This window comes from Odocoileus virginianus, chromosome 21 (genome assembly GCF_023699985.2).
Source record: "Odocoileus virginianus isolate 20LAN1187 ecotype Illinois chromosome 21, Ovbor_1.2, whole genome shotgun sequence".
In the NCBI taxonomy this organism is placed as follows: Eukaryota; Metazoa; Chordata; class Mammalia; order Artiodactyla; family Cervidae; genus Odocoileus; species Odocoileus virginianus.
In genome coordinates this window covers 27,971,051-27,983,655 of record NC_069694.1, presented here as the reverse complement: position 1 = coordinate 27,983,655, position 12,605 = coordinate 27,971,051, and positions in this window count along the sequence as shown.

Genomic DNA, 12,605 nt, shown 5'->3' with positions numbered 1-12,605 from the left:
GCAGAAAATAGATGTTGGATACCAAAGAATATTTTGAGTAAAAGTAAAAGGTCTTTTCCCTTAAGGGAAAAAAATACTTCTAATTTATATCTGTCTCAGGATTCTGAACTTTCATTTACTCTCATATACAAAAGATACATATGAAAAGAATGAGCAGATGAGCCACAGACTGAGAGGAAATATTTACAAAAGACATATTGGATAGGGGACTGTTATCTAAAATTTTTAAAGAATCCTTAGAGCTCAACAAGAAAATGAACAACTCAATTTAAAAATGAGCAAAAGATCCCAACAGATATCTCACCAAAGGTGATATATAGATGGCAAAAAACATGAAAAGATGTTCAACTTCATATATCATTAGGGAATTGCAAATTAAAGTAATGAGATACTACAACATACCTCTTAGAATAGCAAAAATCAAAAACATTGACACCACCAGATACTGATGAGGATGTAAAGTAATGAGAACTCTCATTCACTGCTGGTGGGAATGCAAAATGCTGCAGCCACTTTAGAAAACAGTTTGGCAATCTCTTACAAAACTAAATATATTCTTACCATATGATCCAGCAATCACATTCCTTGGTATTTACCCAAATGAGTTAAAAACTTATGTCTACAAAAAAAACTTGCACAAGAATGTTTACAGAAGCTCTATTCATAATTGCCAAAACTTAGAAGCTACCAAGATGACCTTCAGTAAGTGAATGGATAAACAAACCATGGTACACCCAGAAAATAAAATATTTTTCAATATTTTGTTGAAAAATATTGTAAAAAGAAACGAGCTATCAGTGCATATAAATGAAACCTTAAATGCACACTGCTAAATGAAAGAAGTCAATCTGAAAAGGCTACATACTATATGATTCCAGCTATATGACATTTAGGAAAAGGCAAAACTATAGAGACATTAAAAAAAAAAAATCAGTGGTTGCCAGGGGCTTTGGGAAGGATTAGCAAGCGAAGCACAGATGATTTTTAAGGCAGTGAAAATACTGTGTGTGATACTATTAATATAATGGTAGATACTTGTCATTACACATTTGTTCGAAAGAGTCGGTCATGACTGAGCAGCTCAGCGCACACACATAAAATGCACAACACCAACAGTGAATCCTATGAAAAACTATGGATTTGGGGTGATAATAATGTGTCAGTGTAGGCTCACTGATTCCAGTAAATGTGCTACTCTGGTAGGGGATGGTGATAGTGGAGGAGGCTGTGTATGTTTTTTGGGGAGGGGATATATAGGAACTCTCTGTACGTATCACTCAATTTTGCTGTGAACTTAAACTTACTCTAAAAATTAATCTATTAAGTAAATATATATACTAACTGTATAATTTTTATATATATATATATGTTATATATATAAAAATTCAGAGACCACCAGGAGGATTAAAGCCAAAATTTCCCCTAAAGCAAATGCATTCAGGAGCTTGGAAGTTACATTTTAAGCATTTACTTAAGTTTTGTGATTAATTTTTACATTAAAAGAATATTCTGGCAACACTGAATTGAAAAAAGAAAAGACTGGAGGCAGGACCTGTTAAAGACTATTGTTGAAAAATAGGACAGAAGTCATGAGGACCTAGATTAAGGGATGCAAATGATAGGAACTGGTGACTGATTGCATGTGGGAGGTAAGAGGAAGGGGGAAGCAGAGGATGACTTCAGTTCTGGGGCCCAGGTGATGCAGGGGATGTTGGTATCATTTACTAAGTTTAGCAAAGAGGAGGGAGAGTTGTGGGGGGAGTGATATATTAACTTTAAGAGGATCATTCTGTCTGATTTAATCACCTTATATAACATTTTTCAGTTTATGAATTCAATTAATATAAGTTGGTGAGTAAATTATGATTTTGATGAGTCCGTTACATTAAAAGAAAATATCCTCAGAGACAAGTCTAAACACTGTTTTAAAATATGGTATTATTTTAAAATGTGGAAAGAAAGCAAGAAGAAACCAGAGCAGAATGAATCCCAAGGCTGTGTGTGCCCCAGGTGCTGGCAGGCCACACAGTAAGTGTCTGGTAGGAAGTTCAATGTTGGGCTACGAGTCATCCAGAGATGCCTGACAGGCTGAGAAAATCAGGAAAAGCAGGCTCTCAAAAACTCGGAATTGTGACCATAGTTTACACAAAAATTTTATTTTTACTTTCATTTAATCATGATGCTAGTAAAATCATCGTATTTGTCATAGGCAATAAGTCTTTTGTGTGGGCTGTGTTGCTGGAGAGTCAAATAATTCCCAAATCTCTTCTATCATGGAAAACACAGCTTCCTACAGTCAGAGTGAAGATTCTTAGAGCTAGTCCCCATCTTGCTCATCTAAATACAGGAAAAGGCTTCTTTTAAGGTTCATTTCTATTTACATCATTGACTATTTGATTGATACAATCTGAAGATTCTCAGGAAACATACACAGTGTAAAACATCTATTGGTTATCATTTTAAGAATCACTTCAGCTGTTTTCTAAGACTCCAAAAAGCACCAATAAATATGGATAACACAAAAGCCATATAAGGTCACACATTTCAAGTTTATAAAGTTGCTGCCTTAACTTTTCTTCATCCTTTTCTAGGATTACAGGACTTTTTAAATCATGTTAATTCCATGAAAAACTCTATTCATAGTTTTCACTTAATAAATTGGAAGAACAAAGATGATGCTGTTAAAGTGCTGCCCTCAATACACCAGCAAATTTGGAAAACTCAGCAGTGGCCACAGGACTGGAAAAGGCCAGTTTTCATTCCAGTCCCAAAGAAAGGCAATGCCAAAGAATACTCAGGCTTCCATACAATTCTGCTAATTTCACACACTAGCAAGGTAATGCTCAAAATCCTTCAAGCCAGGCTTCAGCAGTACATAAACCGAGAACTTCCAGATGTTCAAGTTGGATTTAGAAAAGGAAGAGGAACCAGAGATCAAACTGCCAACATCCTTTGGATCACAGAGAAAGCAAGGGAATTCCAGAAAAACATCCATTTCTGCTTCACTGACTATACTAAAGCCTTTGACTGCGTGAATCACAACAAACTGGCAAATTTCTTAAAGAGATGGGAATACCAGACCACCTTACCTGTCTCCTGAGAAACCTAAATGCAGATCAAGAAGCAACAGTTAGAACCTTACGTGGAACAACAAACTGGTTCAAAATTGGGAAAGGAATATGTCAAGGCTATATATTGTCATCCTGTTTATTTAACGTATATGCAGAGTACATCATACGAAATGCCAGGCTGAATGAATCACAAGCTGGAATTAAGACTGCCGGGAGAAATATCAACAACCTCAGATATGCTGCTGCTGCTGCTGCTACTAAGTCACTTCAGTCGTGTCCAACTCTGTGCAACCCCATAGACGGCAGCCCACAAGGCTCCCCCATCCCTGGGATTCTCCAGGCAAGAACACTGGAGTGGGTTGCCATTTCCTTCTCCAATGCATCTTTGCTTTTTGCTATTAGGGTGGTAATGATACCATCCTAATAGCAAAAAGCAAAGAGGAACTAAAGAACCTCTTGATGAGGGTGAAAGAGGAGAGTGAAAAAGCTGGCTTAAAACTCAACATTCAAAAAACTAAGATGATGGAATGCAGTCCCATCACTTCATGTTAAATAGATGGCAAAAAGTGGAAACAGTGACAGAATTTTATTTTCTTTGGCTCTAAAATCACTGAGAATAGTGACTGCATCCACAAAATTAAGACAGTTGCTCCTTGGAAGAAAAGCTATGACAAACCTAGACAGCGTATTAAAAAGCAGAGACATCACTTTGCTGACAAAGGTCCATATAGTTAAAGCTACGGCTTTTCCAATAGTCATGTACAGATGTGAGAGTTGGACCATAAAGAAGGCTGCCTGCCAAAGAATTGATACTTTTGAATTGTAGTGCTGGAGAAGATTTTTGAGAGTCACTTGGATAGCAAGGAGTTCAAACAACTCAGTCCTAAAGGAAATTAACCCTGAATATTCACTGGAAGGACTGATGCTGAAGCTCCCATAATTTGGCCACCTGATGTGAAGAGTCGACTCACTGGAAAAGACTGATGCTGGGAAAGATTGTGGGCAGCAGGAGTAGGGGGTGACAGCGGATGAGATGGCTGAATGGCATCACTGACTCAATGGACTTGAGTTTGAGTCGACTCCAGGAGATAGTGAAGGACAGGGAAGTCTGGCGTTCATGGGATTGCAGAGAGTCTGACACGACTTAGGGACTGAAGAACAACACTACCTGAAGGCTAGGAGACTTTTGAAAAAAAAAATTCTTCTTGATATTATGTAAAAAACCCTTTCAGGAGCTGGCTTAGAAGAAGGAACCTATAAGGCCTCACTGGGAGCAACCTGGAAAGCTTTTTCCTACCAACTAACCCCACCACCACCTCCAAAAAAAAACTCTCAAGAAAACCTGTTAGTCATTGGGTATTTACAGGGTTTAAGATCATTCTAGAGCAGGGTTCTTAGCCTTAGCACTATTGACCTTTAGGTTGAGATAATTCTTTGTTGTGAGGGACTATCTTGGGCATAAGATGTAAGATGTTTAGCAGCATTCCTGGCCTCTACCCAGTAGCACCACCTCAGTTGTAACAAAGATGTCTCCATAACATTGCCAAGTGTCCTCTGGAGGCCAAAATCGTCCCAGTTTGAGAGTCAATGTTCTGAATTTTTGCTACTGAAAGTGTGATCTGAAAGTCAGTAGCATCATCTGGAAGCTCTTAAGACATGAGGATTTCAAACCTCCCATTTAGTATGATCTCAGTCATACTGAATCAGAATTTGCATTTTAACAAGCTACCCCGCTGACTCATATGCACATTCAAGTTTGAAAAGTGCTGTCAGATGATATGGATCATATTTATCCAGCAGCAGGAAGGAAACGGGAAGAAAGGAGTGGGAGGAGGGGAAGGAGGTATGCAGAAAGAGGGAGAAGAGGAGTAAAGAGAAGATATAAAAGCTAAGACACGTAGTTAAAATTGAAAACACTATAGAACTTTAAAATCAAACGTAAAAGTAGGTGGAACAAAGAGGAATTTTAGGGCAGTGAAAAAAACTCTGGACGACACCACCGTGGTGTGGACACGCCATCATGTGTGTCTGTGTGCTTGGCTGCTGAGTGTTATTCAACTCTGTGACCCCATGGACTGTATTCCGCCAGGCTCCTCTGTCCACAGGATTCTTTAGGCAAGAACACTGGAACGGGCTGCCATTTCCTTCTCCAGGGGATCTTTCCAATCCAGGGATCAAACCCACATCTCCTACATTTCCTGCACTGGCAGGCGGATTCTCTACCACTGAGGCACCTGGGGCATACGTGCCACTATACATTTGCCCAGATCCGCAGGCTATACAACACCAAGAGCGAATCCTAAGGTAAACTATGGACTTTGGGTGATAATGATGTGTTAATGAATCTTTTGAAAAGTAATAAATCAAGCATAAATAATCTTCTTTTCTGTGAAAATTTTAACACAGTTGCCAATGAGAAAGAAAAGGAGGAAGTGTCTAAGCTTGAATTTTATTTTTTTATTTATTTTTTTATTTATTTTTATTTTTTATTTTTTTAAGCTTGAATTTTAAAGGAAAAAAAATAAAAAAAACAAGGAATTTAGGACTATATTCAGTTAACCACAGTTTTAAAATATCTGAGGCATGGATTAGAACAGTGACTACGACGAAGTTCAAAGTGAGTGAATGCCAGAGAATTTATGAAGAAACAAACTGTAAGAACTAGGGACCAGTTGGGTATGAAAGAAGTAACACAGATGTTTGGCTGGGTTGCATGATCCAGAAGCAAACCTTAGGAAATGACTAGGGTCGGTACTATGAATGCTACCAAATTACTTGCTGAGGCCCCAGGTGACATCAGTTTTGCCTCCTTTGATTCCTCCAGTTTTTATCTATAAAATCAGAATTTTGCATGTACAGTATCCTCCCCACTCCTTAATGCTCTACTTTGAACCTTTGCAGAAAGAAAACTTCCCAAACTATTTTTCCTAACTATGACAACTCTTGTCAAGAGGATGACAGTTTTCACGAATGCTTCCTAGTCCTCGTACTCCTCATTCTTTCTGATAGCTCTGATCAGGGGTAAGCAAATATTTTCTGTAAAGGACCAGAGAGTCAATACTTTAGGCTCTGTGGTTGATTCTGTTTCTGTTTGAACTGTGACCCTAAAGGATGAAAGCAGCCACAGACAACATGTAAACAAATGATAGTAGCTGTGTTCTAATAAAACTTCTTTATTTATGAAAATAGCTGTGGGCTCAATTTGACCCTCAAGCCATAGTTTCCTACCTCTGACCTACATTGTTCTTTGCATTTTGAACTCATTCCCTGATAAAAATTTTAATAACTACCATATATTGAGTAAAAAGTATCAGGTACTATTCTAAGTGATTTACGTATGTTATGTTATATTCTTACATCAACACTCTGCCATAGTTTATCACTGAGGATTCAGGATGGGAAAAATAAATTATTTTAGGCATTTCCAATATAAAGGAATTTAATATAGTAAAGTACATGCTTATAAATTCATTTGAAGAGCAGGAAGAGCAGAAATAGGGGGCTTGCTCTGAGGTTTGGCATAAGGTCACGCCCTCATAGCTGTGATCTGGAGGGCAGAAAATTCTGCTGCTACCACTGCTATTGCTGCCACAGCTGCCTCATATTTGAGATCTGTTCAGAGAGAAACATGGAGTCAGCCCATGCAAAGCCCATGCAACCCACTTGTCAGCACTCCCTGCTGCAGGCAGCTTGCTTCTGTCTCTGTTTCAAATCTCATGTATGTGCACATCCACAAGCCTAGCTGCAAGAGTCTGGAAAGTGTACTTTTATTTTTTTTGAAAATGTACCTTTAGCTTTCCAACTTCTCCAACTAGAAGGAGGGTGAAATGGAGGTAGGGAGGGCCTCAGTACCCAGCACAGATGGGCACTACCACTATTCCTATTTAAAGCCAAGCTGGAAACAACTTCCTGCCACTTTTCCTTGACTTCTTTATTCTAAGTAGATAAATTATTATGAGGAATTGCTTATCTGGTCACTTTCTCTTTGATATGCTTGTTTTAAAGACCTCTTATTTTTCTAATATTTCAAAATATGAATAAAGAGAATATTTTAAAGAACAAAATAGTGCTGATGAGTCTTTAGGAAATACTATTCTGCTTTTCATATGTTCGCATTCCCTACTTATGCTGAACTTTAAGCTGAAGATCAAATCTGGATCTTTTTGTAATCAGTTTTGAAATCAGAGGCTTACATATAGAAGCTGTTAGAAACGTATTTTAACACGTAGCCCTTCAATACCCCTGGTGGCTCAGACGGTAAAGAGTCTGCCTGCCGTGCTGAAGACCAGGGTTTAATCCCCGGCGGGGAAAATCCCCTGGAGAAGGAAACGGCAACCCACTCCAATATCCTTGCCTGGAAAATTCCATGGACGGAGGAGCCCGGCAGGCTACAGTCCATGGGGTCGGTCTCAAAGAGTCAGACACGACTGAGTGACTTCACTTCCTCCAATATCCACTCAAATCCACATTATCCATTCTTATCTGAGCTGCTTTATAGTCTTTTGATGATTGCTGTTGTTCAGTTATAAGTTGAGACTTACAACTTATTCAACTCTTGAGACCCCATGAACTATAGCCCACCAGGGTCCTCTGTCCAGGGCATTTCCCAGGCAAGAATACTAGAGTAGGTTGTCATGCCCTCCTCCAGGGGATCTTTGCAACCCAGGAATCAAACTCACATCTGCTGCATTGGCAGGTGGATTCTTTACCACTGAGCAGACATGGAAGCTGATCATACTCATGTCTGCCAGCAATCGTCTATATCCTCACTGCAAAGTTAACATTTGTTTTCATGGATTAAGAGAGATTATAAAAGGGGCTAAAATGGGTGTCTCCTGAGACCTAAGTACGTAATTTGATAGTCTATAAGACCCATACTTTACTCCCTCAGCCCTTCCATTAGGCACAGTATCACTCCCTCCTCTGTGTACCTGATGCACAAAACAAATTCAACAAATGCTGAATAAATACACAAAAATGCATCAGGTATAAACCAGGCTTTTTAGTAAACTTTATCCTATGCTACATACTGCCCTTAAGATTACGAACTTTTTAAGTCCATAATTTGGATCATATCTTTCACAATTTTATGCCTCTTCTTTTTACCTCCTATTATATAATACTGAGAATACAGGAAGTGCTTAAATAAATATTCACTGACTGAATCAATAGTTTTGAAATAAGATACACATCTACCAATGATTAACCTCAAATATTAACTGGTAATATTTATAGTTTAAAACTACTTTATTAAAGAAACAATTTAAAAGAGAAAAACAATGAAAGAACAATTCAGTAATATCCCAGCAACCTAAAGACAACCAATAATTTATTTTTATTCTTTTTTTCTATCCCTAATCTCTTGGTTAAAAAAAATGATTGTACTAACAGAAAGAGATTCACAGACTTAGAAAACAAATTCATAGTTGCCGGGGTGGGGGCACTTTGGGAAGGTCATGTATATATACACTGCTATTTTTAAAATGGATATCCAACAAAAACCTACTGCATAACACATGGAACTCTGCTCAATGTTATGCACCAGCCTGGATGGGAGCAGGTTTGTGGGAGAATGGATACATGCATATGTATTGCTGAGTCCCTTCACTGCTCACCTGAAACTATCACAACATTGTTAATCAGCTATACTTCAATACATAATGTTTTTGGTGTTAAAAAAATAAATAAAAAATAATTGTACTCATGAATAAAATTAGTATCCTTCTTTTTTCACTTATACTTAATAATCATTTTGGTACTGTGATGAGTTTTTATTTTTCAAAACTGTATTACAGTGTATGCAGAGGATAGCTACAGCCTCAAGGGCAGTGTGATATTAACTTTTTGTGTCAACTTGACTGGGCCAAGGGCTGCCCAGGTTAGACATTATTTCTGGGTGTGTCTGTGACATACAGATGAGATTAGCATTTGAATCAGTAGACTCAGTAAAATAGATAACTCACTGCAAAGTAAATGGGCATCATTCAATCCATTGAAAGTCTGAATAGAACAAAGAGGAGGAGGAAGGAGGATTTCCTGCCTTTTGCTTCCTATCTGGCTGCTTGAGCTCGAACATCTGTCTTCTCTTGCCCTTGGACTGGGATTTACACCACCCATTCCTCTGGCCCTCAAGCCTTCAGGGATTCAGATGGGATTTCACCACTGGCTTTCCTGAGTCTCTCAGTTTCCATAGTCATGTGAGCCAATTCCTCATAATAAATGCTTCCCTGTATACACACACACACACTCAGAATCAATTTCTGTTTCTCTGGAGAACTTTGACAGTATCTGCCACATAGTGGGCACTCAATAAATTAATAAATGAATGGCAAATACTAATTACATTTCTAAAATATTTATAATTTTATAGGTGAGAAATGGAAACGTCTTTGACGTTTGAAACTTACATTACTTTACTACTGAGGATGAATAATTATGTGTTTACTGATCAACTGTATTTTTTCAATTGTGATTTTTTCATACTTTTTGTGCATTTATCTGTCAGACCCTTGATTTTAATGAACTCATTACAATTGTAACTTACTAATAAAATTTTTGTGACTTTTGTTCCTAAAATTTTTGTTGTTGTTCAGTCGTTCAGTCGTGTCCAACCCTTTATTCCTAAATAGATATCTTCAAATTTAGGAAACAACTGGCAAAATAAGGACAAATTTGTAATCACAGAAAGAAAAGTATAAGCAGGAACAAATGTTAGTTCAAATATTGGTTGATGCCATCTAGTGGAAAAGTGATTTTAACTTCTCTCTCCCTCTGAATAAGAGATTCCCAAATATCAATGCCCCAAATTTGGCATTTATGGGACTTTACTAAAATATATACTCTAGCCTCTCCTCTGCCTGTGTTTTCTAACTCCCTTAATGTATATGATAACCCAAGAGTTGTGTTTCAATATTATCCATAATTGTAAAGTATAAATTCAGATTCCCAGTGGTACACTATACTTTGCTTTTTCAATAGAATTTTCTCCAGCTTCCTCACAATAAGGGATTATGCTGCTCTGATAACATTCTTTAAATGTGTACTCTGGGGCTTCTCTGGTAGCCCAGTGGTAAAGAATCTATCTGCCCATGGCTTTGATCCCTGACCCAGGAAGATTCCCCCATGCTGCGGAGCAACTAGGCCCGTGCACCACATCTACTGAGCCTGGGCTCTAGATCCCAGGAGCTGCAACTACTGAGCCCAGGAGCTGCAAATACTGAGCCCAGGAGCTGCAACTACTGAGCCCAGGAGCTGCAACTACTGAGCCCAGGAGCTGCAACTACTGAGCCCAGGAGCTGCAAATACTGAGCCCGCGTGCTGCAACTACTGAGCCCGCGTGCTGCAACTACTGAGCCCAGGAGCTGCAACTACTGAGCCCAGGAGCTGCAAATACTGAGCCCAGGAGCTGCAACTACTGAGCCCAGGAGCTGCAAATACTGAGCCCGCGTGCTGCAACTACTGAGCCCAGGAGCTGCAAATACTGAGCCCAGGAGCTGCAACTACTGAGCCCAGGAGCTGCAAATACTGAGCCCAGGAGCCGCAAATACTGAGCCCACGTGCTGCAACTATTGAGCCCACGTGCTGCAACTACGAAGCCTGCACGCCCTAGGGCCCGTGCTCCACGAGAGAAGCCACCGCAATGAAAAGCCTGAGTACCCCAACTGGAGAGTAGCCCCCACCCACCACAACTAGAGAAAAGCTCACACAGCAACGAAGACACAACACAGCCAAAAATATTTTTAAAATGTGTACTCCATGCTAGCCCCTATGCTAACTGCTTTCCTTGTATTAATATTGCTCCATTTAATCCCCTCAATTGCTCCATTTAATCCCCTCAACAACTCTAATAAGGTAAGTAGTATTATTATACTATTTTACAGAGGATAAGATTGAGGCAGGGAATTTCCCAAGGTCACATAGCTAATATGGTACCTGAGTCCAGATCTCTGTGACAGGAATGATCACAGCCACGCTAGCAGTAAAAATGGATCAATGACTTTACAATTCTATACTGTCACCTATTTTCAGCTTAGTATACTACATGCAGAAATGAGTTAGATTCCTTAATTATCAAGGGCTGTTTAGGGAAATTTTACAAATTAATATTTACATGGTTTGGACTAATGCTTTACACACTCAGATGTTCCTTAAATACTGGATGTTGATTTGGGGTGTCCCAAATTTGAAGACATTTTCAATACTTTGCTGTCACTCCCCATTTTTCCCCAATACTAATATAAATTAAACTGATCTGCTTTAAACCTTCTATATGGATGAAAACTGAAACTAACTTATTTGTAACTGGTTAGAAAACCCAGTTGATCAGAATCTATCAGCCACGTGAGGTGCACTGAAGCTAATGAAGCTTGTTGTAAGCATGGGTGCCTGGCCCTACCCCACAGGGGTCAAGATTCCAGCCTGCACAGCCTGGCCTGAGCTCATTCAATGCTGGCAGAAGTCAACCTCTGTGTCCCCATATCTCGCTGAAAGTTATCTTTCCTACAGTTCACTCCTTCCCTAGTTATCAACCAACTACACCTGAAAAATTAATTCCTACTACTGTCCTAGTTGGAGAAGGAAATGGCAACCCACTCCAGTATCCTTGCCTGGAAAATCCCATGGACTGAGGAGTCTGGTAGGCTACAGTTCATGGGGTCGCAAAGAGTCAGATATGACTGAGCGACTTCACTTTCTTAAGGCCACATACCTGACAACTGCCTAGGTTGAAATCTTTTGAGCATTAGTGAACAAAGAGTATATCAAATAATGTAAAGAATTTTCAAAATTAGAGTGAAAAAACAAAATAAAAGTTTCTCCACTTTTACATTGCTGAGAGGAAGAGACATTTGAAAATATAATCTTGTATTTGTGTCTCTATATTCCTCACTCTCCTTCTATCTCTGAGGAACTCCAAGTGTGAATTGGTAAAGCCCAATGACATGAGAAAAGGTTAAATATTTACCAAAATGAGGGGAAAGAACGATGAGTAACAAAGAATCTCCTAGCACACTGCACTCGGAGAAGGTGATGGCACCCCACTCCAGCACTCTTGCCTGGAAAATCCCATGGATGGAGGAGCCTGGTAGGCTGCAGCCCATGGGGTCGCACAGAGTCGGGCACGACTGAGCGACTTAGCAGCAACAGCAGCAGTACACTGCATAAGGAAGAAGAGAAAAAAATAAAAATATTTGTAGATAACATTAATTGAGCATTAATTTGTCCCAGGCAAAAATTAATTTTCTAAATGCTCTTTAGTGACCCGAAAGACTCCTCACTGGCTGTAAACGGCCATGCGGTTTACACATGCATTTGCACATGGGGATTAAAGTAGGTAAGTGAAGTAGGTACAATTACTAATCTTATTATACAAATAAGGAAGCAGGACTTAGGGCATTTGCTGGAGTCATACAACTAGTAAACTATGAACCCCAGAGCCCAAGAACTTATCTACTACACTATAAGAAACAGATTAAATCTGCGTCATTTCCTTGGAGACTAAGAGGCAAACATGGGGTGAAAAATCCATTAAATGGT